At 47.1% G+C, this 6713-nt stretch overlaps 1 pseudogene; it reads right to left on the minus strand.

Moving 5' to 3' along the window:
* Positions 1 to 4110: 4110 nt before the first annotated feature.
* Positions 4111 to 4774, minus strand: LOC113476192 (annotated as a pseudogene).
* Positions 4775 to 6713: the final 1939 nt, after the last annotated feature.

Genomic DNA, 6713 nt, shown 5'->3' on the forward strand with positions numbered 1-6713 from the left:
CCTCGAGGAGTTTCCTTGGGCAGCGTCCTGACCCCAGGGGAGAGCCCTCAACCGCAGCTGCTGCTCCAGGGGACGAGCTCCAAATGGCTCCCAGGGGACTCCATCGATACCCAGGCCCAACCTGCCCTGTGGTCAATAGCGGCTCCCACTGCCCAAAGGCCCCAGTTACCGTGAGGCCCCGAGAGCAAAGGCAGCCCCAAGCTGCTGCACTTCAGCAGCCAAGAAGCTCTGCTCTTGTTAGGTGGATGCACCTGCCACAATCCACCTCGTGACTACAGTCATGATCCGGCCGGTTTCCTTGAAGTGGTGGTGCAGTCACCTCTTGCCTCCAAGGTTAAAAGGGAGTGTGGTCCTGGTGAGTCTCCATACTTGTTGCATCATCCCTAGATGATTATACAATCAAATCTTAATAAAAACAACCAACCCTCCAACCATACAATGCATTACAATCAACACTGAAGGAAGCTGATTAACCATTCTAATAAGGAAGATTTAAATATATCCAATTAATCAATTAATGCTTAATATGGCAACAATTGCCTCAAGTCTCTTGCCACTTTCTTAATTTTTTGACCTGAAGTGACATTAACACAATAGCACCAAGTTCAATCACATTCTTCTGAATGCTGCCAATTTCACAAGATTCATTCACCACCACGTTGTCGTCCGAGTCTTGACTGTCCATACGGATCCCCATGGCCAAGCAGGATGCCAAAGTCATCTGTTCCTTCAAGATCCTAATAAAAAAACACAACTAGGCTTTGGATCAGAACCCCGGCATCAAGTTAGAAATCTGGGATTATCCATCAGGCACTGATTCGGTGAAGTTTTCCACCTTTATCTAAGGCCTCCCAGCTATAATCTAAGCCCCCTAGATTTTACCAGGGTCATAGGCACAATGCCAACTAAGGGCAACTTCACCATGGCAGGTTGGCCTGCATGTATTTTCAGGAGGAACTGGCCCTTATGATTGTCAAATATAGGAGCATCATCACCTGATAATCCCATAGGACAAAATGCTCATATTTTGGGTTCACATAATGTCTCCAGCAGTTATTAATAATAAAAACCGCCTCTGCCAACCTTATATCCTAGTTAGGTCGTGAAACATTGGCATGTTTCTTGATCAGGCCATGAATTTGCTCATCCATGCCACTATTTTGAGGGTAATATGGTGTATGAAACACCCACTTGATGCCTTGTTGTGCCCTGGTGCACCCTGGCAGTAAAGTGACTCCTGTTACCTGATTAAATGGATTTGGGTGTTTCCTTCCCTGTCAGCCCTGTGTGGCAATACTGATCTTCCGGCAGCTGATAAAAGGCCCTGATGGGCATTCAGCCACCCATCATTGGCTGTTAACTGCCATTTTTTGTTTGGTTTGCAGACTGGCCACACCAGAGAACTGTAAGGGGAATGTGCACAATTTATAATCTTTTTTCAGTATCATTAATTACCTCAAAAATACCCTGTTTGGCAGCAGTTGGCAATGGATATTGAGAGACACAGGTAACTTCTGTTCCCCTAACTCCAAAACTCCACACTGCCGTCTGGTGAACACCACTGTTTACCTACCAGAACACCAAACCATAATATTTTTCCGTCATTCTCTAGTTCTGCTCTCCAGCAATTGCACCAAGTTCAAGATGTTCCCAGTAGATTGCCCATGGAATATTGTTTGGGGTACCCCCAGTGCCAACGCCTTCCACCAAAGATGATTCCTTCCTGAATCGTATTAAAATCGACCTGATTTATCCCGGGGTGGTTTAAATTCTCTACGAGGAGTCTGCCTGGGGGGAAGTTTCCACCTCACTTGCCAAGCCCTCCGGCTTCCATCCTCACCCCCATCCGGCTCAGTCCAGCCCATCTCTCGCCCATAAGCAACCAGATCCCGTAACACCTCTCTGCCCACGTTAACACATGTACGTGAGGGTTGGGGGGGTTTGCTGGTTGCATTCAATAGCTCTTTGCACCCTTTCTCTGAGGGACAGGACACGGATCTTTAAGGCATCCGGGAGCCCTCTAATAAGAGCTCGAAGGTGCCTGGGATCCACCAGTGCCGCAAGCGGGACTCCACATCGCCCCCTCTCATCCATCGCCTGAATGCAAGCGGCCTTTTGTACGCCCTCTGCCAGCTCCGACAGTCCCTTGACTTTAATGGTAATGTTACCGAAAATTCGGAATAAGGAACGTAACAACACCAATTTGATGCAGATAAGCAGACACTTCTTTATTGATGGCTGGGTGCACAAGTGAGTGCTCTCACTAACAACACACACCAAGAACTAAAATCATACATGTTGTATAGAACTTACTCATACATATTCATTAAGTGTTCATAGATAAACATAGTATTTCCTGCAAATCATTATCATACTCTCCTCCTATTTCCAATTTTGCACATTGAAGGCTAGAAATGTCTAGAAATGAGTCTGGGGTGTAATATGAGTAGGTGGTCCATGAGTCGGTGGTCACAGTCTCCCCCTGCCAGAAATACCCTTTGCTTAAGTTCACGGTTTCTTGGCAGATACTTGCAAGCTGTTACAGTTGACTTTCCTCACTTCCCATTAATCCCAGACCTTGACAGCTACGTGCATTCTTCTAGTTCTATGTATGCATCATAAATCAGTTTATAAATCAGCTTGTGTTTGTTAGCTAGGTTCTAAATGTTCCTACTAGATAATTTTGACCAATCCCTTTGGCCTTGGTACAGGGCTATAGAGGGGATTTTAGAGTAGCATCCAGTTGCTGGTATGAAGTGCAATAAATGTGAACAAATAATTTCTACTAAAATATCTCTTAATTCTATATTCATATTAAAATCAAACATAATTTGATTTCAGTTGATAGCAAAATCAGTAACAGGTTCCCCCCCCCCTTAAGATCCACCCCCTCCGCCCAGTAAGCCACTCGCAATATCATCAACTGGTTACCCGCTGGTCCATCACTTAAAACCACTCTGGGACCCCAGAAACCTCCCACCTCATCATCACTCAACAGAATTTGATCCCCCCCTGTTTTGCCAATTATCAGGCCTAGCATAAAGGACACAGGCAGCATAAAGATGAACCAATAACCAGATTGTATTTGATACAAAAGGGTCAGTACAGGGGTGAGCACTGGGGGTACAAACAAGTCAGTCAGGTTATACATAATCAACATCAATCCCAGTGACCCCAACACCACCACACAACCACAATGGGTGGAACAAATGGTGAAATGTAGTCTCCCATAGAAGGGACAGGAGACAACCAGGTCAACCAGCCAAACACATCAGACCAAGGAAGCCACACACTGAATCCCTACACAGCCCACGTTTACAAAAGCCAGACCTGACTGGAGCCCAGTCCCAGGGAGGCGGGAGGTCCTTCCCCAACAGGGAACTCTGCACAGGGCACCCACCTCACACACAGACACTGCCCTGCCTGCAAGGGGTCCCAGCTGTTATCCCTCAGTGGACACCTGACCTGGGGTTACTCACAGCAGAGCCCTGGGGCTCAGTGACCCAATGGCTCTGTCTGCAAGGCCGCCCCACCCTGGAGGGAAGCTTAAAGGGAAACTCACCCCCCTTTGGGAAGGGCTGTGGGAATCACCCACATGTCAACATTAATTTGGGGCTGGGGGTTGAAACTCCAGCATTTCACCCCATTAAAGAAACTCTCCACAAATACTCAGTTTCACCCAGCTTACACGAATATTTAACCTGAAGCTCACCGAGCTCGGCTCCTGTCCAGGGGGTTGTACGGACCGTGGTTCGGGGTTTCCCACCTTGTGGACCTGTGTGCCTTTGTTTTAATGACAGGTCGCACCTGTCTTTCCTCCAATTTCTCTACTTGCTCCGGGCCACTTCCATCAGACTCTCCCCAAATATCCCCATTCCACTTCTCAAGATCTACACCTGTAATTAACTTTCGAATCTGAACAACACTAGGAGGCTTTTTTGCTCGTGCCAGCATAATTTCAATTTTTCTTTCTAATAACCACCTTCTCTCTCTTTCTCGTAATAATTCTGTCTTTAAATTATCCATTTCCAACCACTCCTGTAAGGCATCTTTCTCCATTACAAAGTAGGTGTCAGTTTCAATTCAGTGCTGAACACCACATTACAAAATAACTATTATTTAAAAATAAAAAAGGATTAAGGGGGCAGAAAACAAACAGAAGGATCTATACTGTTGAGTGATTACCCCCCCATCTGTTCCTGATAAACTTCAATCACATCTTCCTCCTCCAACCCCAGCTCCTTGGGGGTATGATTATCAGTGATTCTCTGACCCTCGAAAAAGAACCTGGGTGAATTCATTGGAACACCCTGTCTTTGACAGTATGATTCTTTGAGTTTCTTGAGGTGTGTTGTCTTTTCCACCTTGAAGTGAATTTCACTGCTGTCCTGCCCAATGACTTTGAGTTTAACGTATTCCCCTTCTTTCTTATCTCTCAAGTCCTCAGCTGAAGGTTTTGCTTCCTGGTCAGACACGGCTGGGCCCCGCTGCGTGCGGCAGGCTCGCCTGGGCCGCTGCAGGTGCTCCGCTCCTTTCTCCGCCCACAGCACAAACACAGGCAGCAGCGCGGGCAGGAATTCCTGTGCGCCTGAATCAAGCAGGCACCTAACATGGCACACATTTTTCCTTCACTTCTGCTTCTCCTCCAACTTCCCCGGCTTTGTTCCAACTTTCTCGCAACTTCCACTGGATCAAACCACCTCTCCTTCACCCATTGCATATCTGGGGGAGAAGGGGCACAACTGTATTTCTGTAATATCTCCTCTATTGACATCCTGCCGACGATGCCAATTCTTACGGATGCTCTCAAATAACAACCAAGCACCAAAAATTTAAAAAAAAAAAAATATTATTAACACAGTTAACTAGCTCTCCATAAATTACAGCTTCGAATGTCTGTGAGAGGAGAACAGAACTGCTTTCTAGGGTTTAACAGCAACCCAGAACGCCTAACAAAGAACTCTATAGGGTTTAATAGCAACATAAAACGCAAAACAAAGCCCCACTCTCTGGGGTTTAGACAACCCCAAACGCTTTACAAAGCCCTGCCACCTAGGGTTTAACTGCAACCCAAAATCACTCACCTGACAAGTGAGGACCTGCTCAGGGCAGCGTCCCGACCCAAGGCACCTCGAGGAGTTTCCTTGGGCAGCGTCCTGACCCAAGGGGAGAGCCCTCGACTGCAGCTGCTGCTCCAGGGGACGAGCTCCAAATGGCTCCCAGGGGACTCCATCGATACCCAGGCCCAACCTGCCCTGTGGTCAATAGCGGCTCCCACTGCCCAAAGGTCCCAGTTACCGTGAGGCCCCAGAGCAAAGGCAGCCCCGAGCTGCTGCACTTCAGCAGCCAAAAGCTCTGTTCTCATTGGGTGGATGCACCTGCCACACTGAGAGATGTAGATTATCTGTACTAGGTAGCTGTAAAATATGTCCCCAGCTATGGTCATGTTGGAACTGATTTTCACCATACTATCCTTGCACAAAGGTGCTTACAACTGCTTAAGGTGCTACCTTTTATTAATAAATCAGTATCATCTGCAGGAAAGTCTTGTCCTTATGTATTCAGCCAATTCTGCATAAGCTACTAATATTCAGTTAAATTCTCAGTATTTTCCATTTAATATGATTCTTTATGGGTACATCCCTTTCTGTCTTAAATTCTCTGTGAACTATTATTGCATGCTATGGAAAAGCTCCCATTCTTCCCTCTCATGCTAAGTAGTAATCAAAGTAGTGGCTTTAGCAGACTTCTTACCAATACAAATGATCAGGCATGTTGTTTGTAAAGTGTATTGGAAACTTGTGTTTAAAACCATTAACGAAATGTAAACTATGCATCATCGGGTTTGGAAGTGCTGAATCACTCTCAGTGGAGTACAGCAGCTCTCACTCAAGACAGGCACAAAACTTCTGGAGCCAACAGCAGTAGCAAACCCCCCCGTTGCCTTTAGCAGGCCTGTGCTGGCACAAGTCACCCCTAAGTATGTTACAAGTCACCTACACAACAGACACACAGGTTACAGAACCAGTTCCAGAATCATCAAGGTTGGAAAAGACCTTGAAGATCCTTCAGTCGAACCATGAACCTCACCCTGACCGTTCCCAACTCCCCCAGATCCCTCAGCGCTGGGTCAGCCCGACTCTTCAACCCCTCCAGGGATGGGGACTCCCCCCCTGCCCTGGGCAGCCCATTCCAACGCCCAACAGCCCCTTCTGCACAGAAATCCTTCCTCAGAGCCAGCCTGACCCTGCCCTGGGCAGCTTGAGGCCATTCCCTCGGGGCCTGGCGCTGGCTCCTTGGCTCCAGAGACTTATCCCCCCTCTCTGCCCCCTCCTGGCAGGGAGTTGTAGATAAATAGTAGTAAGTTAAATACTTTCTGTAGAAGAGGAATGCGTGTTAATAATAAAGACGCAGCCCCATAATCACTTAATAGTTTACCTGTGCCCTCCACACCTCTCCATAACCTCTGACAAGTGGCAGGATTACCAGACAGCATTCCCTTCTGCTGTACTACAGCAGCAAGAGGTATTTAGCAGCCTCTAATTACAGTTTGAGTTAACAATTTTGTAGCCACTGGCCTGTAATTGGAATATATGTATGTAGAATCAGCCTATTTGCCATTAAAAACAAGTTACAAAACTCCGGTGCTAGCCTGGGGCGAAGGCCCGCGTCGAGGGGCTGAGCAAGGGAAACCCCACGGCCCCTGTCTCTTA

This window comes from Athene cunicularia (genome assembly GCF_003259725.1).
Source record: "Athene cunicularia isolate RWA chromosome 2 unlocalized genomic scaffold, athCun1 chr2_part1, whole genome shotgun sequence".
NCBI lineage: Eukaryota > Metazoa > Chordata > Aves > Strigiformes > Strigidae > Athene > Athene cunicularia.